Source organism: Coregonus clupeaformis, chromosome 1, assembly GCF_020615455.1.
Source record: "Coregonus clupeaformis isolate EN_2021a chromosome 1, ASM2061545v1, whole genome shotgun sequence".
Taxonomy (NCBI): Eukaryota; Metazoa; Chordata; class Actinopteri; order Salmoniformes; family Salmonidae; genus Coregonus; species Coregonus clupeaformis.
Window position 1 is genome coordinate 20,015,868 of NC_059192.1, and position 23,087 is coordinate 20,038,954.

General features: G+C 44.6%; 1 protein-coding gene across 3 annotated transcripts in view; it reads left to right on the top strand.

The window, feature by feature from the left end:
• Positions 1–2,866: 2,866 nt before the first annotated feature.
• LOC121578142 (protein phosphatase 1B-like) overlaps positions 2,867–23,087 on the top strand; it is a 57,223-nt gene continuing 37,002 nt past the window's right edge. For all 3 annotated transcript variants that reach the window (XM_041892278.2, XM_041892299.2, XM_041892289.2), the window contains exon 1: positions 2,867–3,217. The gene's annotated coding sequence lies outside the window, so the exon portion shown is untranslated. The remainder of the gene's footprint in view (positions 3,218–23,087) is intronic.

The window sequence follows — 23,087 nt, forward strand, 5'->3', positions numbered from 1 at the left end:
TGCTGCAAAGAAACCACTACTAAAGGACACCAATAATAAGAAGAGACTTGCTTGGGCCAAGAAACACGAGCAATGGACATTAGACCGGTGGAAATTTGTCCTTTGGTCTGGTCCAAATTGGAGACTTTTGGTTCCAACCGGCGTGTCTTTGTGAGACGCGGTGTCGGTGAACGGATGATCTCCGCATGTGCAATTCACACCGTAAAGCATGGAGGAGGATTTGTTATGGTGTGGGGGTGCTTTGCTGGTGACACTGTCTGTGATTTATTTAGAATTCAAGGCACACTTAACCAGCATGGCTACCACAGCGTTCTGCAGCGATACGCCATCCCATCTGGTTTGGGCTTAGTGGGACTATCATTTGTTTTTCAACAGGACAATGACCCAACACACCTCCAGGCTGTGTAAGGGCTATTTTAACAAGAAGGAGAGTGATGGAGTGCTGCTTCAGATTACCTGGCCTCCACAATCCCCCGACCTCAAACAAATTAAGATGGTTTGTGTCACGATCGTTCATTAACAAGAAGGACCAAGGCACAGCGTGATATGCATCCATATTTATTGACGTACTGAACACACGACAAAAACAACAAACGAAACGTGAAGTCCAAGGTAGACTAATAACATACCTTTACGGAACAAGATCCCACACAGACTGGTGCCAAAAGGCTGCCTAAGTATGGTCCCCAATCAGAGACAACGAGCTACAGCTGCCTCTGATTGGGAACCACCCTGGCCAACATAGATCTAAACGATCTAGAAACTAAACATAGAAATAAACACAACACGAAATATACACACCCTGACTCAACAAATAACCGTCCCCTGAGTCAGGGCGTGACAGTTTGGGATGAGTCAGACCGCAGAGTGAAGGAAAAGCAGCCAACAAGTGCTCAGTGACATATATGTGGGAACTCCTTCAAGACTGTTGGAAAAGCTGGTTGAAAAGCTTGGTTGAGAGAATGCCAAGAGTGTGAAAAGCTGTCATGAAGGCAAAGGGTGGCTATTTTAAGAATCTCACATTTCAAATATATTTTCATTTGTTTAATACTTTTTTGGTTACTACATCATTCCATATGTGTTATTTCATAGTTGTGATGTCTTCACTATTATTCTACAATGTAGAAAATTGTAAAAATGAAGAAAAACCCTTGAATGAGTAGGTGTTCTAAAATGTTTGACCGGTAGTGTACTGTCAATAGATCATAATGTAAGAATACTGTAACATGTTTTGTGAATTAACATGCATTACATAATGTAATTTACTGTAAATGTAATGGTAAAGCATAGTGCATATCCTGCAGACTTACCGGTTTTCTTGACGAAATGTTCTCATGATCGAATTGACAGTTGATCTTTCAGGTTGGGGTGAACTAATCTGTCAGCCTCTGCCATGGTAAGGCCTTTGTTTACTACATGGTCAACAACGATGGCCCGGACTTCATTAGACAACAGTTCCATGCAGTCTGCCTCCCTCTTGCTGATGTCCACCTCTTTGACGGGGCCCATACCCACCTCTTTGACGGAGCCCATACCCACTTGTTTTACCTCTTTGATGGGGCCCATGCCCACCTCTTTGACGGAGCCCATACCCACCTGTTTGACCACTTTGATGGGGCCCATGCCCACCTCTTTGACGGGGCTGATGCCGACCTCTTTGACGGAGCCCATACCCACCTGTTTGACCTCTTTGATGGGGCCCATGCCCACCTCTTTGACGGGGGCCGATGCCCACCTCTTTGACGGAGCCCACACCCACCTGTTTGACCTCTTTGATGGGGCCCATGCCCACCTCTTTGACGGGGGCCGATGCCCACCTCTTTGACGGAGCCCATACCCACCTGTTTGTGGTCCTCTGTAGCTCAGCTGGTAGAGCACGGCGCTTGTAACGCCAAGGTAGTGGGTTTGATCCCCGGGACCACCCATACACAAAAATGTATGCACGCATGACTGTAAGTCGCTTTGGATAAAAGCGTCTGCTAAATGGCATATTATTATTATTATTATTTGACCTCTTTGATGGGGCCCATGCCCACCTCTTTGACGGAGCCCATACCCACCTGTTTGACCTCTTTGACGGAGCCCATACCCACCTGTTTGACCTCTTTGCCCACCAGCTCTTTGATTTCTTCCTCTCCCTTGCTGTCTATCCTTCTCCATGTTGAAAGAAATTGCAAGTGTTCACACACCCCGTTTTAAATGGTGACCAATTGTTGTTACCACTATGTGAAATCAATTAGCAATAACAAGTAGTCATTACATATGGTTATCGTGTATCATACATGTAATTTAGACCTTTATACTATACAAACACACATTTTATTTCTGTAGTTCTCAAAATCCATATATAGTAGACAAACCAGTTTAAAATCTATAGGTTTACCAAACGGTTAAGTGATTAGCCATTAAGCACAGTTGGATTAAGTAATGGTCAAATGTATTTAAACAAATGAGAAGAGAATCATATGAAAACTATTGTGAGCATTGCATTGTGAAAGGCAATTACTTTATATGAAAGGTATTTTTGAAAAAAAAACACTGATTAGGGTTGGTGAAAAAGTTACTATGTGATTTTGTGTGTTGTACTTAGTCAATTGAAAATGTGCTTAACGTTTTGAAAAAGCGGGTTTTTTTATGATCTGTTTTGAGTTTCCTACTAAGAGTTGTGAAATTTTACCACATACTTGTGAAAATAGTACCGAAGCGATAAAAAATAAATAAACTGCAAACAATATTATGCCTCAGAGGGTAGGTCACAATGTAATTTGACTGACAAATATAATAACCATTCTTAGCTCCATTTTGTAGTAGACTTTGACCAATGACTGTAAAGAGTGGAGAGAACGTCACTCCTCTTGAACTGGACTTGGAGCAGGGATCTTCTGCGCATCAATGGAGGAAAGAACGTCATCTGTTTCATACATTTAGCTGACAAAATCAGATCACTTCTTCTATAATAGCTAGCAAGATTTTTTTAAATCATAGTGCTGTCTCTTTGGTGACAAACATGCATAAAAAAGACCACAGTCAGTGCCAAGAAATGTTGAAAGGGGAATTCGTGTAAAGCGCTAGCTATCTTGGTTATATAGCTAGCTTGAATTCTGGTCAGCTAAGTAACGTTAGCTAGCTAGTTCAAGAAAACGAATTAAAACCAAAAATTGATAGACAAGTAAAGAAATCTTCCATTGCAACCAGAAGAGTAAATTTCTCCGAAAACGTAAGTAGATGACTATTTCAGGGGAATTGGCATTAGCCAACTTAAGACTTAACCAGCTAGCTAGCTAAAGCAACGTTAGCTAGTCACATTGCAGTCATACTAAATCATGACTTTCAGCGTAAATATGTGTTAGTTATGTGTGTAGCTAGTTATGGCATAATAGGTAATTACATTAGTATTGTTAACTAGTGAAAACAGTAACGTTAAATGGCCATTGATTGAAGTCGACCTTTGCTTGTAGCATATCAGTATTTCGCTAACGCTAGCTGTTGTTGTTGACAGCCACACTTGCACTACACTAGTTAGCTACAGTAGCTCCTCAACATAGCAGCCACACTGGCCCAGCCATTTACTTGTTCTTGGACACATATGGCTAGCTAGCCAACTAGAAATACACGCTAAATTGGTCGCTATCCATGTTGGACATCATTTACGAGGGGCCAAGACAGCCGGCAAGCTAATTTTAATTGGGGTCATACTATCTAACGTTATATTAACTCATACTCACAGTATATAGGTGAGTGACATTTGGCAGTGTGCAGTAACGTCACTAAAAACGACGACATTAGCTACAAACATTATTGGCCGAATCTGCAAGACTCCCCCTGAACTGTAATTTTAAACCTCCGAGATTTAGACTCTGGATGTTGTTTAACCGCAGGAACCATCGTGATTTGATTGTTCCTCATTAGCTATCCCACGATCAACAGTGCCATGCCAGGTGGATATTGCTTGTAAAGCTAGGACTACAACCATATGTAAACTGACATGGTGTGTTCTGTATCATTGACTAACTTGTTGACCTTAGTAGGTTGTGTGAAAGCGATTGACTAGAGTGACACTCCTGTTGCGATGGTGTATTTATTAGTCAGACACTGTAGCAAAACGTTTTGCAACGGAAAATGTTTATTGAGATCTGGTTGGTTCCTGGTGAATACATCCCAGTTATGCAACAATTGTGGACTGCACTTATGTCACAGGTGTGGTCCAGTCAGTCCAATAGTATGCAACTCAGAGGGAAAGTATTATTTATAAAAACAATCAGGTCCAGCTGAAGACAAATAGTTCAGGCTTTACTGGTAGTTATATATAGATAGTGTACGGCTATTAGGCTAAGTGCAAGTACTGGCAGGACCAGACATTTTCAATTGTAGGCTAACTCCTCTCTATGTCTGCTGACATTATCTGGGTGCACCATATGGGCCCCCCCTTCAGGTTTCAGTAGAGGTGACAATGACTTATTTTGTTATTACTGACCACCAACACCCTGTGGGAGAGTCAGCTGTGCGGATGAAATTGCATCATCATTAGCCACGTTTCCATTCAGTTTTAATGTGAGTAAAGTCATACCGTATTTAAAAAGAACACGACAGCTGTGATGGAAACAGGAAGTTTAGGTACAATTTTATAAATGCCGACCGATACTTTGTTCGTTCGACATGGTGGGATATTTTTGTGTCTGTAAAATGTATTATGCGAGGCATGGCGGTGGAAATGTCTTTATACGCAAATATTGATATAATAACCATCATATTGAAGTAAACTTGGAGACAAGCTATGATATGGTTTGTGGTCCTCCCTCTACGACTTGGGAAACATGCAGTTTATTAGGCTATAGATGAAATAAACTATATATACAAAACTATGTTGACACGCCTTCAAATTCTGCTATTTCAGCCACACCCGTTGCTGACAGGTGTATAAAATTGAGCACACAGCCATGCAATCTCCATAGACAAACATTGGCAGTAGAATGGCCCATAATGAAGAGCTCAATGACTTTCAACGTGGCACCGTCATAGGATGCCATCTTTCCAACAAGTCAGTTTGTTGAATTTCTGCCCTGCTAGAGCTGCCCCGGTCAACTGTAAGTGCTGTTATTGGGAAGTGGAAACGTCTAGGAGCAACAACGGCTCAGCCGCGAAGTGGTAGGGGACACACGCTCACAGAACAGGAGTGCTGAAGAGCATAGCGCGTAAAATGTGTCTGTCCTCGGTTGCAACACTCGCTTTACTCCTGTAGCCCCTGAATAAACTTTTTTTAAATATGTTGGTGTAGATGGGCGACACTTATGATGACTGAGTTTCTCCGTGATAAAATGATTAGGCCTAGCAGCCCTGGGGCTTCAGACGACCAGGTGAGGTGATGACAGGCTCAAAACAAACAGTGATGTGTACTTCCAAGAATGAGCCTCTCACTTTCTTGGAAGGAAGGTAGTTCTCTTTTTTGAGCCTGTCGCTTTAACTGCCATGGAGAATCAGTGCTTCTGAGGCCTCAGGGTGTCATGACATCCTGCTATCTTTGGTCTCAGTACCTCATGAGGGGTGGAGGTGGGGCTGATGGTCCGAATAGAGTGTGGTAGGTGAAAAGAAAAGTGGTTGTCTGGAGGATTTTTTTCCTGGGCTCTACTGATGGACAGTTGGATTGTTGATGTTCTTGACTCCTGGCCCTGGTTCTTATTGGATACGTTTTAGCCCATTAGGCTTGTTCTCTTCACTGTGTTTGAAAACATGTCATCCTTTTTTTGTGCAGAACTGAACACAACCCAGCTGCTCATTCAGCCTGTTATTCCCACTCAGTTGTAGAGCTGGTGTTTATGCTGGACGGCTCACACATTTGGTCTTATTAATGGGATACGGAAAGCCAGCCAGTACGTCTGACATGTTCATTGAATAGTATGGTCTTTACACTCTGTTTCTATTCAAGGATGTCTTGGGATATGGGCCCCAGTCTTACCAACTGTGTGTGTTTATGGATAGGTGTGCAGGGCTGCCAACTTTTGAAGAAAGCTTGCAGTGAGATTTGCTATGTGAATTTCATTGCCCCCTGGCACAACCTCTAGACTGGGGGTCGTCGCCCAGTAACATTTGACTGTTTTAAAGCTCATTTCCTGCAATTCTACGTATTTTCACGTCTTAGGCCTATGACCAGGGAGGAACATTTTAAAATAGAAACTACAGGTCTGGTGTATTCAGGATGCTTTGAACATTAAATGAACACACAAAATTGGACAACTTTGTTACTTTGAGATTTTTAGGGGATTACATTTAAAGTACGCTAACAGTGGGAAGGTTGGAAGCAGGGATTGATCCCTGTTCTCAGGTGCAAAGTTGTATGCGACACGTGCCGGGGAGTGTTACCACTACACCAAGGCTCTGCACAGGACACTTTTATATTAGTGATTGATGGCAGTGGGTAACCAAATCATAGATTGCAGTCTCATTGTCCATAGACTGCTTTCAAGGTAAGGACACATACATTTAGTATTTTGCAAATTCAAGAACAATCTAATGAATGTCAATGTTCAGGTGGTTTATGCCTACTAGTTGAAGATCATTGCCTTCATCTTACTCTACATACAGTGCATTAAAGAGGTATTCAGACCCCTTGACTTATTGCACATTTTGTAACGTTACAGCCTTATTCTAAAATGGAATAAATAGTTTTCCCCCCTCAATCTACACACAATACCCCATAATGACAAAGCAAAAACAGGTTAGTAGAAATTGTAGCAAATAAAAAAGCAAAATTGAAATATCACATTTTACATAAGTAATCAGCCCCTTTGCTCAGTACTTTGTTGAAGGACCTTTGGCAGCTATTACAGCCTCAAGTCTTCTTGGGTATGACGCTACAAGCTTGGCACATCTGTATTTGGGGAGTTTCTCCCATTCTTCTCTGCAGATCCTTTCAAGCTCTGTCAGGTTGGATGGGGAGCGTCGCTGCACAGCTATTTTCAGGTCTCTCCAGAGATGTTTGATCGGGTTCAAGTCCGTGCTCTGGCTGGGCCACTCAAGCACGTTCAGAGACATGTCCTGAAGCCACTCCTGCGTTGTCTTGGCTGTGTGCGTAGGGTCGTTGTCCTGTTGGATGGTGACCCTTCGCCCCAGTCTGAGAACCTGCTCCAGAGCACTCAGGACTTCATCAAGGATCTCTCTGTACTTTACTCCGTTCATCTTTGCCTCGATCCTGACTAGTCTCCCAGTCCCTGCCACTGAAAGCGGGCTGTCATGTGCCTTTTTACTGTCTGGCCACTCTACCATAAAGACCTGATTGGTGGAGTACTGCGGAGATGGTTGTCCTTCTGGAAGATTCTCCCATCTCCACAGAGGAACTCTGGAGCTCTGTCAGTGTGACCATCGGGTTCTTGGTAACCTCCCTGACCAAGGCCCTTCTCCCCCGATTGGCCTGTCGGCCAGCTCTAGTAAGAGTCTTGGTGGTTCCAAACTTATTCCATTTAAGAATGATGGAGGCCACTGTGTTCTTGGGGACCTTCAATGCTGCAGAAATGTTTTGCTGACCTTCCCCAGAGCTGTGCCTCGACACAATCCTGTCTCTGAGCTCTACGGACAATTCCTTCTACCTCATGGCTTGGTTTTTGCTCTGACATGCACTGTCAACTGTGGGACCTTATATAGACAGGTGTGTGCCTTTCCAAATCATGTCCGATCAATTACATTTACCACTGGTGGACTCCAATCAGTTGTAGAAACATCTCAAGGATGATCAATGGAATCAGGATGCACCTGAGCTCAATTTCGAGTCTCATAGCAAAGGGTCTGAATGCTTATGTAAATACGTTTTTTTTATTATTTTATTTTATTTTATTATAAATTTGGAAACATGTCTAAACTTGTTTTTGCTTTGTCATTATGGGGTATTGTGTTTAGATTGATTAGGGGGGAAAAACGATTTAATCCATTTTAGAATAAGGCTGTAATGTAACAAAGTGGAAAAAGTCAAGGGGTCTGAATACTTCGAGTGCACTGTATACAAAATATAATGTGTTTATGAGTTGTGCGTCCCCCTACCATCTCTGCCTAGCATGTGTTTACACTGGCAGTACAGGGAAGAAGTGGAATAATACAATACGCGTGGGGAATACCAGTAGTGCTGTTGCTGACAGGCTCAGTAATTACCCTGTATTATAGCTCATTGTTAATAATGAGAATTGTTCCACTGATCAGACTAAATAAAGTACATAGATAAAATCTTCAGACAAGATGACATAAATTTGCCCCTACACCCTGACCAAATAATGTATTTATTGACCCCCCTCTAGAATCGAACATACACTTTTGGGTTCGAAATCTGTTTGTCAAAATGATTTTCATAGTTCCAAATCAGGTCACCCTAAACAAACTTCCTGCTAAAACATACTGACATACTGTGTGCTGCCTTTTCATTGTCACATCCTAAACACCAATCACCAAACAAGGAGACTAATGCAAGTGTGGATTAAATCAATTTTAGTACATTCTGTCAAAAAGCTGCATTCTGCAATAGGGACGGGAGTAACAGCAACCTAATTGTTGATAACATTGTACATAAACCAACGCTACCGTGCTGCTCTTTTTACAGTTTAATAAACTCAGCGGAGAACGTTTTCTCTCTCCATTCAGCTCCACTCTAATCTTGAGTGGCGTTTCTTTTAAAACGTGCATCCAATCCCCTTGACCCCTTTACATATCTAGACCAATCATATCCTTCAATGTGCCGCGGGTCACAGTGCTGTGGCAAGACAGGACAATGATAGAGGTTCAGCTCATGATGGTAAACTGCTCCGGTTTCAAAATGAGTCGCTGTCTACAATGGACTAATTAGAAAAATAAAAGCGGTACTTTTCTATGCGTGAGATATGAGGTGTGATGTGAGAATGTGTGCAGTGTTTATGGATGTGTGCGGGGTGCAGAGAAAGTAGGCTGTACTAGCCTAATCAGTGACGTGTGTTTCTGTGTCAGTAATGAAGTCAGCGTGTTGAGAGTTAGGCCTATGTTCTTGAGTGTCACACACAGTCCTTTTGAGTTCGGTCAGGCAGTCTGCAAATCAATTTTTGGTCGTGGCAAAAATATTAGATGTTTGTTGGATGGGTCACAAGAAAATATAAAAGGCGTCAGCTGGGCCATGGTGCAAAAACGTTTGGGAACCAATTACTGGCTGACGTGACCGTTTAATGATGTCACCAACAGAAATGGTGTCAACTGTGAATAGCTCCACTCTGGCTGGCTCGCTATCCTCTGAGTGATAGAGCCTGTCTCCCCTGTCCAGATGTTGGCACACTGTTGACTGGAGGGCTCAGAATGACTCCTAGATAGGTGTCCAGTGCTGGGTCACTGGTAACGTTGAACAGGGTGTCTGTGGGGAAAGATAAGGAACGGGTCAGATAATTGAACTCAATCAACTGAACTCACGCAGCATGTTAATTTGCTTTGAGGGTTTTGCACCACCTATGCGTGTGTGTGTGTGTTGTATGTGCAATTCGGGGTGGTATGTGGAGCCCGGGGAGTCAATCTGATATTCACACCCTATCGCAGTGAAGGAAGACCCAAGCTCTCCCAAAGATAATACTTTTTCCTGTTACAAGTGTTGATTTTACTTTTTTCCCTCGGAACAACATGCCATCTAGAATTCATGTTGAAGCGGTTCCAGCTGGTTTCTGCCTGAACAACATTCCATCTAGAATTCATGTTGAAGCGGTTCCAGCTGGTTTCTGCCTGAACAACATTCCATCTAGAATTCATGTTGAAGCGGTTCCAGCTGGTTTCTGCATTGGAGAGAGATGAGCGAGACCTGCTTCAGGCCCGGTCATTCCTGGGAACTCTTTTGACTGAACCATTGGGAATAGGTCACTCAGTATGAGAGTCAGAATGTGTGATGTTTTACTGTGGATTTGTTTGTGCATGTGTGTAGGCCTATATTTGGATGATGACTTTAGGATCCACTCTTCATCTCAGGGCAGACTGTGATTTCATGATTAGGCTAGTCAGTGCCCTGAAGGGGTGTTTGCTCTGTAGGACTGATTCAGGATTTAGAAATAGCTCTCTTCATCTTACCATGAGGATGATGTGTTTTCTCTGTTGGGGGAAAAAGGGCTCTGATTCCCATCAATTAGGCTAAAGGCATCAGCATGCTTCAGTTCGGCTGCCGGCTAGCCAAAGTCGGCTAGGCGAACCGAACGAGTGTGCTCTCATACTCCTTTAAAAGACCTTCGCTTGAAAAACGAGATAAAAGTGGCAATAGTACTGTTTGTCCATCTTGAGACGCCGTAGCCAGTATACACTTCCTCAAAACAGTCACAATTAATCTACGATAACTCAAGGAATGTGTCATTAATTTTGACGTTTATGCAGAGGAGATCTACAGTTGAAGTCCAAGATGGCGTAGTAGTGCAGTCCTGTTTTTGTCGTGTGTCTGTAAATAGCCTGTAAATACCCTGTTTTTTTTGTATTTTTCGTACATATTTTCCTATCAGACTTTTCATCCTTCTACAAAATATACTTTCCTGCAACCCGCCTCACTCAATGTGGAACGGATTCTATTATTGACTTACCTTTTTATCTAGAATCTCCAGTTGAAACTAGCTAGCCAGCTAACTAGCTACTTGCTATTAGCCACAGTTGCTATTTCACCCAGAACATTGGATTTTCTGCCGGAATAATTTAATCACTGGACATTAATCACCGGATCGCAACTAGCTAGCCGCAACCGAATGGATGTTGCTGTTTGGCTAATCACCACTGCCCCCGATGCAAGCACCAGTTAGCCTCGAGCTAGCCTAGAGCCAGGCTCATATCCCGGCTACCTACCTCTAGGTCTACCGGACGGGAGTAGCCAGCTAACTAGCTACTTGCTATCAGCTACCGTTAGCGTTTTTTCACCATTGTCCGTGGCCTGCACCACCTACCAGCCAGCTCTAGTCTGGACTATTATTCGGCTAGTCTGCACTGTCTGCACAGCGCGTTATCGACCCAGAACATATCAGTTTTTCTGCCGGAATCACTGAATCACTGGACCTTTAACTCCGGATTCATCGCTACCAGCTAGCTGCAACAAAATGGACGTTGAGGTCTGGCTAATCATCCTGAGCTAGGCCCATCTCCCATCTCCCATATCCCGGCTATCTACCTCTCTGTCAACCGGACGGGACCACCTAGTGTTGACACGGAGCCCAGCCGATCCTACACGACTGGTCTGCCGACGAAATCGTCTGATGAGGTAGATTTTACAACCGGCTTCCCGTTACGACGTTGACCACGAAGATTCCATCTGCTAGCCCCGGCCTGCTAGCACACGCTAGCCGTGCCCTCTTGCTCGCTAGTGCTTTAGCAGCCCCCGAACTACCTCCAAACTATCCTATTGCTGTTCACCGGACCTTATAACTCGGCTATACAGCTGATGTCTGCTGGACTGTTCCTTTTTATGGTACTGCATCCTGTTTATGTTTAGCCTCAGCCCAAACTGTGTCGTCATTACCAGCTGTTGTCTTAGCTCTCTCAAATTACACCTTGATTGCTTTATGCCTCTCTCCCTTGTCAATATGGTTAGCTTATTGTTGTTTCGGTTATTTCTAATTGTACTATTTCACTGTAGATCCCCCAGCCCAGCTAAACCTGCCTTAGATAGCTCCTTTGTCCCACCCCCCATACACGCGGAGACCGACTCAATTGGTGCCTCCAGTGATGCTATCTCTTTCATTGTTACCCAACGCTTAGGTTTACCTCCACTTTACTCATATCCTTGTCTGTACATAATGCCCTGAATCTTTTCTACAACGCCCGGAAATCTGCCCCCTTTATTCTATGTACCCAACGCACTAGAAGACCAGTTCTTAAAGCCTTTAGCCGTATCCTTATTCTAGTCCTCCTCTGTTCCTCTGGTGATGTAGAGGCTAACCCAGGCCCTGCAGCCCTCAGTATCACTCCTACTCCCCAGGCGCTATCATTTGCTGACTTCTGTAATCAAATCAAATCAAATCAAATCAAATTTTATTGGTCACATGCGCCGAATACAACAGGTGCAGACATTACAGTGAAATGCTTACTTACAGCCCTTAACCAACAGTGCATTTATTTTAAACAAAAAAGTAAGAATAAAACAACAACAAAAAAGTGTTGAGAAAAAAAGAGCAGAAGTAAAATAAAGTGACAGTAGGGAGGCTATATATACAGTAAAATAAAGTGACAGTAGGGAGGCTATATATACAGGGGGTACCGTTGCATAGTCAATGTGCGGGGCAACCGGCTAGTTGAGGTAGTTGAGGTAATATGTACATGTGGGTAGAGTTAAAGTGACTATGCATAAATACTTAACAGAGTAGCAGCAGCGTAAAAAGGATGGGGTGGGGGGGCAGTGCAAATAGTCCGGGTAGCCATGATTAGCTGTTCAGGAGTCTTATGGCTTGGGGGTAGAAGCTGTTGAGAAGTCTTTTGGACCTAGACTTGGCACTCCGGTACCGCTTGCCGTGCGGTAGCAGAGAGAACAGTCTATGACTAGGGTGGCTGGAGTCTTTGACAATTTTGAGGGCCTTCCTCTGACACCGCCTGGTATAGAGGTCCTGGATGGCAGGGAGCTTTGCCCCAGTGATGTACTGGGCCGTACGCACTACCCTCTGTAGTGCCTTGCGGTCAGAGGCCAAGCAGTTGCCATACCAGGCGGTGATGCAACCAGTCAGGATGCTCTCGATGGTGCAGCTGTAGAATTTTTTTGAGGATCTGAGGACCCATGCCAAATCTTTTTAGTCTCCTGAGGGGGAATAGGCTTTGTCGTGCCCTCTTCACGACTGTCTTGGTGTGTTTTGACCATGATAGTTCGTTGGTGATGTGGACACCAAGGAACTTGAAGCTCTCAACCTGTTCCACTACAGCCCCGTCGATGAGAATGGGGGCGTGCTCAGTCCTCTTTTTTTTCCTGTAGTCCACAATCATCTCCTTTGTCTTGGTCACGTTGAGGGAGAGGTTGTTGTCCTGGCACCACACGGCCAGATCTCTGACCTCCTCCCTATAGGCTGTCTCATCGTTGTCGGTGATCAGGCCTACCACTGTTGTGTCGTCGGCAAACTTAATGATGGTGTTGGAGTCGTGCCTGGCCATGCAGTCATGGGTGAACAGAGAGTACAGGAGGGGGACTGAGCACGCACCCCTGAGGGGCCCCCGTGTTGAGGATCAGTGTGGCAGATGTGTTGTTACCTACCCTTACCACCTGGGGGCGGCCCGTCAGGAAGTCCAGGATCCAGTTGCAGAGGGAGGTGTTTAGTCCCAGGATCCTTAGCTTAGTGATGAGCTTAGAGGGCACTATGGTGTTGAATGCTGAGCTGTAGTCAATGAATAGCATTCTCACGTAGGTGTTCCTCTTGTCCAGGTGGGAAAGGGCAGTGTGGAGTGCGATAGAGATTGCATCATCTGTGGATCTGTTGGGGCGGTATGCAAATTGGAGTGGGTCTAGGGTTTCTGGGATTATGCTGTTGATGTGAGCCATGACCAGTCTTTCAAAGCACTTCATGGCTACAGACGTCAGTGCTACGGGTCGGTAGTCATTTAGGCAGGTTATCTTAGAGTTCTTGGGCACGGGGACTATGGTGGTCTGCTTGAAACATGTTGGTATTACAGACTCAGTCAGGGACATGTTGAAAATGTCAGTGAAGACACTTGCCAGTTGGTCAGCACATGCTCGGAGTACACGTCCTGGTAATCCGTCTGGCCCTGCGGCCTTGTGAATGTTGACCTGCTTAAAAGTCTTACTCACATCGGCTACGGAGAGCGTGATCACATAGTCGTCCGGAACAGCTGGTGCTCTCGTGCATGCTTCAGTGTTGCTTGCCTCGAGCGAGCATAGAAGTGGTTTAGCTCGTCTGGTAGGCTTGTGTCACTGGGCAGCTCGCGGCTGTGCTTCCCTTTGTAGTCTGTAATAGTTTTTCAAGCCCTGCCACATCCGACGAGCGTCAGAGCCAGTGTAGTATGATTCAATCTTAGACCTGTATTGACTCTTTGCCTGTTTGATGGTTCGTCGGAGGTCATAGCGGGATTTCTTATAAGCGTCCGGGTTAGAGTCCCGTTCCTTGAAAGCGGCAGCTCTACCCTTTAGCTCAGTGCGGATGTTTCCTGTAATCCATGGCTTCTGGTTGGGGTATGTACGTACGGTCACTGTGGGGGACGACATCATCAATGCACTTATTGATGAAGCCAGTGACTGATGTGGTGTACTCCTCAATGCTGTCTGAAGAATCCCGGAACATGTTCCAGTCTGTGCTAGCAAAACAGTCCTGTAGCTTAGCATCTGCGTCATCTGACCACTTTTTTATTAGCCGAATCACTGGTGCTTCCTGCTTCAGTTTTTGCTTATAAGCAGGAATCAGGAGGATAGAGTTATGGTCAGATTTGCCAAATGGAGGGCGAGGGAGAGCTTTGTATGCGTCTTTGTGTGTGGAGTAAAGGTGGTCTAGAGTTTTTTTTCCTCTGGTTGCACATTTAACATGCTGGTAGAAATGAGGTAGAACGGATTTAAGTTTCCCTGCATTAAAGTCCCCGGCTACTAGGAGCGCTGCATCTGGATGAGCGTTTTCCTGTTGATTAATGGCCTTGTACAACTCATTCAGTGCAATCTTAATGCCAGCATTGGTTTGTGGTGGTAAATAGACAGCTATGAAAAATATAGATGAAAACTCTCTTGGTAAATAGTGTGGTCTACAGCTTATCATAAGATACTCTACCTCAGGCGAGCAAAACCTCGAGACTTCCTTAGTATTTGATTTTGTGCACCAGCTGTTGTTTACAAATATACACAGACCGCCACCCTTTGTCTTACCAGAGTCTGCAGTTCTGTCCTGTCGATGTAGCGTATAGCCCGCTAGCTGAATGTTGTCATTGTTGTCGTTCAGCCACGACTCCGTGAAACATAAGATATTACAGTTTTTAATGTCCCGTTGGTAGGATAACCGTAATCTTAAATCGTCAATTTTATTCTCAAAAGATTGAACATTGGCTAATAGGATTGATGGGAGAGGCAGTTTACTCGTTCGCCGTCGGATCCTTACAAGACACCCGGATCTGCGTCCACGATATCTCCGTCTCTTCCTCACGCGAATGACGGGGATCTGGGCCTTGTCGGGAGTCTGTAGAATATCCTTCGCGAACGCCTCGTTGAAGAAAAAGTCTTCGTCCAACGCGAGGTGAGTAATCGCTGTCCTGATATCCAGAAGCTCTCTTTGGTTATAAGAGACGATGGCAGAAACATTATGTACAAAATAAATTACAAATAACGCGGAAAAACACACATAGTAGTACAATTGGTTAGAGGGCTGTAAAACGGCAGCCATCTTCTTCCGGCGCTGTTTATCAATCGCAAAAGTCTTGGTTTCTTGCACGTAAATATCAGAAGTCTACTTCCTAAGTTTGAGTTATTCACTGCGTTAGCACATTCCGCCAACCCTGATGTTCTAGCAGTGTCTGAATCCTGGCTTAGGAAGGCCACCAAAAATTCTGAAATTTCCATCCCCAACTATAACATTTTCCGTCTAGATAGAACTGCCAAAGGGGGTGGAGTTGCAATCTACTGTAGAGATCGCCTGCAGAGCTCTATCATACTATCCAGGTCTGTGCCCAAACAGTTTGAGCTTCTACTTATAAAAATCCACCTTTCCAGAAATAAGTCTCTCACTGTTGCCGCTTGCTACAGACCCCCCTCAGCCCCCAGCTGTGCCCTGGATACCATATGTGAATTGATTGCCCCCCATTTATCCTCAGAGTTCGTACTGCTTGGTGACCTAAATTGGTATATGCTTAACACCCCGGCCATCCTACAATCCAAACTAGAAGCCCTCAATCTCACACAAATTATCAACGAACGTACCAGGTACAACCCTAAATCCGGAAACATGGGTACCCTCATAGATATCATCCTGACTAACTTACCCTCTAAATACACCTCCGCTGTCTTCAACCAGGATCTCAGCGATCACTGCCTTATTGCCTGCATCCGTAACGGGTCTGCGGTCAAACGACCACCCCTCATCACTGTCAAACGCTCCCTAAAACACTTTAGCGAGCAGGCCTTCCTAATTGACCTGGCCCAGGTATCCTGGATGGATATAGATCTCATTCCGTCAGTAGAGGATGCCTGGTTGTTCTTTAAAAGTAATTTCCTCTCAATCTTAAATAAACATGCCCCATTCAAAAAATACAGAACTAAGAACAGATATAGCCCCTGGTTCTCCTCAGACTTGACTGCCCTTGACCAGCACAAAAACATCCTGTGGCGTACTGCATTAGCATCAAATAGCCCCCCGCGATATGCTACTTTTCAGGGAAGTTAGGAACCAATATACACAAGCAGTCAGGAAAGCAAAGGCTAACTTTTTCAAACAGAAATTTGCATCCTGTAGCACTAACTCCAAAAAGTTTTGGGACACTGTAAAGTCCATGGAGAATAAGAGCACTTCCTCCCAGCTGCCCACTGCACTGAGGCTAGGAAACACTATCACCACCGATAAATCTACAATAATCGAGAATTTCAACAAACATTTTGCTACGGCTGGCCATGCTTTCCACCTGGCTACCACTACCCCGGCCACCAACTCTGCACCCTCCGCTGCAACTTGCCCATGCCCCCCCCGCTTCTCCTTCACACAAATTCAGACAGCTGATGTTCTGAAAGAGCTGCAAAATCTGGACCCCTACAAATCAGCTGGGCTAGACAATCTGGACCCTTTCTTTCTAAAACTAGCCGCAGAAATTGTCGCAACCCCTAATACTAGCCTGTTCAACCTCTCTTTCGTAACGTCTGAGATCCCCAGAGATTGGAAAGCTGCCGTGGTCATCCCCCTCTTCAAAGTGGGTGACACTCTAGATCCAAACTGTTACAGACCTATATCCATCCTGCCCTGCCTTTCGAAAGTATTTGAAAGCCAAGTTAACAAACAGATCACCAACCATTTCGAATCCCACCGTACCTTCTCCGCTATGCAATCCGGTTTCCGAGCTGGTCATGGGTGCACTTCAGCCACGCTCAAGGTCCTAAACGATATTATAACCGCGATCGATAATAGACAGTACTGTGCAGCCGTCTTCATCGACCTGGCCAAGGCTTTCGACTCTGTCAACCACCGCATTCTTATTGGCAGACTAAATAGCCTTGGTTTCTCAAATGACTGCCTCACCTGGTTCACCAACTACTTCTCAGATAGAGTTCAATGTGTGAAATCGGAGGGCCTGTTGTCTGGACCTATGGCAGTCTCTATGGGGGTGCCACAGGGTTCAATTCTTGGGCTGACTCTTTTCTCCGTGTATATCAATGATGTCGCTCTTGCTGCTGGTGACTCTCAGATCCACCTCTACGCAGACGACACCATTTTGTATACATCTGGCCCTTCATTGGACACTGTGTTAACAAACCTCCAAACTAGCTTCAATGCCATACAACACTCCTTCAGTAGCCTCCAACTGCTCTTAAACACTAGTAAAACTAAATGCATGCTCTTCAATCGAACGCTGCTGGCACCTGCCCACCCGACTAGAATCACCACTCTCGACGGGTCTGACCTAGAGTATGTGGACAACTACAAATACCTAGGTGTCTGGTTAGACTGTAAACTCTCCTTCCAGACTCACATTAAGAATCTCCAATCCAAAGTTAAATCTAGAATCGGCTTCCTATTTCGCAACAAAGCCTCCTTCACTCATGCTGCCAAACATGCCCTCTTAAAACTGACTATCCTACCGATCCTTGACTTCGGCGATGTCATTTACAAAATAGCCTCCAACACTCTACTCAGCAAATTGGATGTAGTCTATCACAGTGCCATCCGTTTTGTCTCCAAAGCCCCATACACTACCCACCACTGTGACCTGTACGCTCTTGTTGGCTGGTCCTCACTACATGTTCGTCGTCAAACCCACTGGCTCCAGGCCATCTATAAATCACTGCTAGGCAAATCCCCGCCTTATCTTAGCTCATTGGTCACCATAGCAGCACCCACCCGTAGTCTGCGCTCCAGCAGGTATATCTCACTGGTCATTCCCAAAGCCAACACCTCCTTTGGCCGCCATTCCTTCCAGTTCTCTGCTGCCAATGACTGGAACGAATTGCAAAAATCTCTGAAGCTGGAGACTCTTATCTCCCTCACTAACTTTAAGCATAAGTTGTCGGAGCACCTTACTGATCACTGCACATGTACACAGCCCATCTGAAATTAGCCCACCCAACTACCTCATCCCTATATTGTTATTTATTTTGCTCTTTTGCACCCCAGTATCTCTATTTGCACATAATCTCTTGCACATCTAGCATTCCAGTGTTAATACTAATTGTAATTATTTTGCACTATAGCCTATTTATTGCCTTACCTCCATAACTTGCTACATTTGCACACACTGTATATATATTTTCTGTTGTATTTTATGACCTTATGTTTTTTTTACCCCATATGTAACTCTGTGTTGTTTTTATCGCACTGCTTTGCTTTATCTTGGCCAGGTCGCAGTTGTAAATGAGAACTTGTTCTCAACTGGCTTACCTGGTTAAATAAAGGTGAAATAAAAAAAATAAAAAAAAAGTAGGAAGTTTACATACACCTTAGCCAAATACATTTAAACTCAGCTTTTTCAGTTCTGCCCACAACTTTTCTATAGGATTGAGGTCAGGGCTTTGTGATGGCCACTCCAATACCTTGACTTTGTTGTCCTTAAGCCTTTTTGCCACAACTTTGGAAGTATGCTTGGGGTCATTGTCCATTTGGAAGACCCATTTGCGACCAAGCTTTAACTTCCTGACTGATGTCTTGAGATGTTGCTTCAATATATCCACATAATTTTCCTTCCTTCATGATGCCATCTATTTTGTGAAGTGCACCAGTCCCTCCTGCAGCAAAATACCCCCACAGCATGATGCTGCCACCCCCGTGCTTCACAGTTGGGATGGTGTTCTTCGTCTTGCAAATCCCCCTTTTTCCTCCAAACATAACGATGGTCATTATGGCCAAACAGTTCTATTTTTGTTTCATCAGACCAGAGGACATTTCTACAAAAAGTACGATCTTTGTCCCATGTGCAGTTGCAAACCGTAGTCTGGCTTTTTTATGGCAGTTTTGGAGCAGTGGTTTCTTCCTTGCTGAGCGGCCTTTCAGGTTATGCCGATATAGGACTCGTTTTACTGTGGATATAGATACTTTTGTACCTGTTTCTTCCAGCATCTTCACAAGGTCCCTTGCTGTTGTTCTGGGATTGATTTGCACTTTTCGCACCAAAGTACGTTCATCTCTAGGAAACAGAACGCGTCTCCTTCCTGAGCGGTATGACTGCTGTGTGATCCCATGGTGTTTATACTTGCGTACTATTGTTTGTACAGATGAATGTGGTACCTTCAGGCATTTTGAAATTGCTCCCAAGGATGAACCAGACTTGTGGAGGTCTACAATCTTTTTTCTGAGGTCTTGGCTGATTTCTTTGGATTTTCCCATGATGTCAAGCAAATATGCACTGAGTTTGAAGGTAGGCCTTGAAATACATCCACAGGTACACCTCCAATTGACTCAAATGATGTCAATTAGCCTATCAGAAGCTTCTAAAGCCATGACATCATTTTCTGGAATTTTCCAAGCTGTTTAAAGGCACAGTCAACTTAGTGTATGTACACTTCTGACCCACTGGAATTGTGATAGTGAATTATAAGTGAAATAATCTGTCGGTAAACAATTGTTGGAAAAATTACTTGTGTCATGCACAAGTAGATGTCCTAACCGACTTGTCAAAACTATAGTTTGTTAACAAGAAATGTGTGGAGTGGTTGAAAAACAGGTTTTAATGACTCCAACCTAAGTGTATGTAAACTTCCGACTTCAACTGTAAGTCACGCAATTTTACATCTAAGATGTTTGGTGCAGTATTTCTCAATGAAACGACGTGCATGAAAACGAGTCGTCTCTCGTTGAATGACAACAGACTTTATTGAAGAATCCATAATGTTGACCAATCACCGACGAAGGGGCATAAACTTTGGCTCTGAACTTTGGTTTGCCTCGAAAAAAGGTGTGCCCGAACAGCTGAAAAAGCCTTCACCGAAGTCCAAAATGAACAAAACCCTCACAAAATGTTGTCATAATATATGCCTTAACAGTACACAACCCTCACAATGCCATGCACCCTTAGATCTGTTTGCCCACCTTTACTTCTCCTTACTTTCTCTGCTGATCTGACGACACCATGGGGCCAATCCTAACCTTTACAGTTAGTCTAGTCTCCCATTGACCTCAATGCATCACGTGGGAAGAGCAGTGCCATTCATCCCGCCCTTTGGGCTGGCCGCTGTTTAATCAGAGGCTAATCTGGCACTGCATGGATCCAATGAGTAGATTACCAAATCTACACTCAACAAAAATATAAACGCAACATGTAAAGTGTTGGTTCCATGTCTCATGAGCTGAAATAATAAATCCCAGAAATATTCCAGACGCACAAAAAGCTTATTTCGCTCAAATTCTGTGCACAGATTTCTTTATATCCCTGTTAGTGAGCATTTCTCCTTTGCCAAGATAATCCATCCACCTGACAGGTGTGGCATATCAAGAAGCTGATTTAAACCACATGATCATTACACAGGTGCACCTTGTGCTGGGGACATGGACAATATCTGCACCATTATGTACTATAGAGCCTACAATAAGTATCATGAAAATAGCTCAGTAGTATGACCTGACTTCGGACATTGGTTATTATAAGGCCCCTCTCCATATCTTGGAACCCTTTGTGTGCCTGCCTACGGCAGGGGGTGGGGTCACTCGTGGCCCTGTCCCGTCGTGGGATGCTCTCACTGTCACATCACATGGTGTTGATGGGACTGCTGGCCTGGATGATGCCATGCAAGCTTGACAGAGGGGAGCTCTGATAGTTGCTTGGCATCACCTCTGTGTTTATCTTCTATTTAGAATGGATGCCCTACCCTGGCATGGCCCATGATATGGTATAGAACTGAATCCAAGTCACCAGTGAGATGCTGTCAGGCTGCTAACTCCTAGGTACAGATGGAAGAAGGAGGCCGATGTTTCACCGACTGTAATAAATCTGAAGCATCCGGATGGAATTTCCTCTCCCCACCTGTGATGAGAGGAAGCCCAGTGGCTGGCAGTGGTAGAATATAGAGTGAGACTGGGCCAACATTCTGCTGATTTTCCCATTGAAGAAAAGCCCTATCTCAATACAGTTTTGTTGACGTTACCCTTAGCTAAAGTTTTTCAAAGTTGTGAGTGTTAGGGCGAATTGCGTTATTGCACACACACACTTCACAGAGGTGTTCTCTAACAGAAATATGCTAGAACGGGCCAATAGGATCTTGCTAGCTCGTGCTTGGCTCTGCCCACCTCCTTGCTTGATCTGCCCACTATGCTTCATTTGCTCCCACTGAGAACGACACAAATTAACTATCTTGGGTTTTTATGAATATCATTGGCCTAGGTCTGCATGACCCTGGTGGGGATGTGATGGGCATATGAATAGGCTTGGGTTAGGGGGTGGTAACGGGAAAGAAAGGACCAGGGTGAATAGAAGAGGGAAGTCTCTCCCTATACTGGGAGAGACTTATTTTGCATCATGCCTTTATAATCCTATGAAGGCTCTTCTAAGTACCAAGACCCAGTCCAAATCCCTCAGCAGGGCCTCCAGGTGGACCCTGTCCTGTAGCCAGCCCCAGTCCGGCTCACCCTGCCCCAGCCCAGCCCTCTCCTCCCAGCTGCTCCAGCAGATTTGTCTTTCATTTCTCCTAAAATAAAGAGCGGGGCATGTGCACAAAGAACACAGCTCTGCTGAGCGGCAGCTGGGCCTGCTCTGCTCCCTCTGCCAAGACCCTGCCCTCACTCACTCACTGACTGACTGACTGACCTGCCCTCACTGACTGACTGACTGACCTGCCCACACTGACTGACCTGCCCTCACTGACTGACTGACTGACCTGCCCACATTGACTGACTGACTGACCTGCCCACACTGACTGACTGACTGACCTGCCCACACTGACTGACTGACTGGCCTGCCCTCACTGACTGACTGACGGACGACTGGGAGAGGAAATCAACTGGACACGCACACTAACGCACACAAATAATATTTGACATGTAACGTACAACTGTAGGCTATATGCTCCCTCTGATTAATGTAGCAGTCACACACAACCCTCAAGATACACATATGATCTTAAACAGTCAATGTTTCTCCCAAACGTTCAATGAATGATTGATAGTGAGAAAGTAGATAAGTTGTCCAGAACTTGGAACACATGTTAATCATTGGTGATGAATTGCTCTAAGGAAAAGAGGTATAACTGAATCTAAAACTCATTGTTGACAATAAACCCCACCAAGCAGGCTGTTCTTAATGTTCCTGGGGATATGTCTCTGAGCATGAGCTATTGCAATTTAATGTGCTCAGCAGTGCCGCAATTAAATAAATTAAACAGTGCTGTAATTAATGCATGGATATTCAGGTGACTTACTGATGTAAGTTGGGGGAGGTGGCACGTGAATTCAAGTGTTATTACCTTATGCTTTGTGCGGTTGTTCAAATACACTGGTTTACACTGAAACACCAGGATCAGGGGAAATAGTGTGACGACTGAAGTGTGTGTGTTCAGTGTTTATTTCCACAACACTCCTGTCATTAAAGCGAAGAAACAGTGCATGGTCAGGGGTTTGCTGTGCAGCAGTGCTAGAGCTCCCGGTCGCTATAGAAACCACTTGGCTGCCACTCCAGGCCCAGTAACCATAGAGATGGAACACATGACATCAGCCCCAGAGCTAGAGCAGTCCTGTGGTTACATCACTGCCACCGACCTCAGCAAGTGTTTTCTCTAGTTGTGCCTCGGCAAGGGTTTTCTCTAGTAGTGTGTGGGAGAGAGGAAACATCTTGTAGTATGGGAACTCCAATTATATCACATACTGTATGTTTAGCAAGATGGGAATAATTGAATCAGAACAGTATGATCTGCTTTTTGAGATGGTAACCGGTTTACCTATCTATAGGCTAGTACTAGTATACTGATTTGAGCTGACATGCATCAAAGATGCCTTGCAGCCATTTACAGCACTGTGCAGCCAGTTTGCATTAGTTTTGTA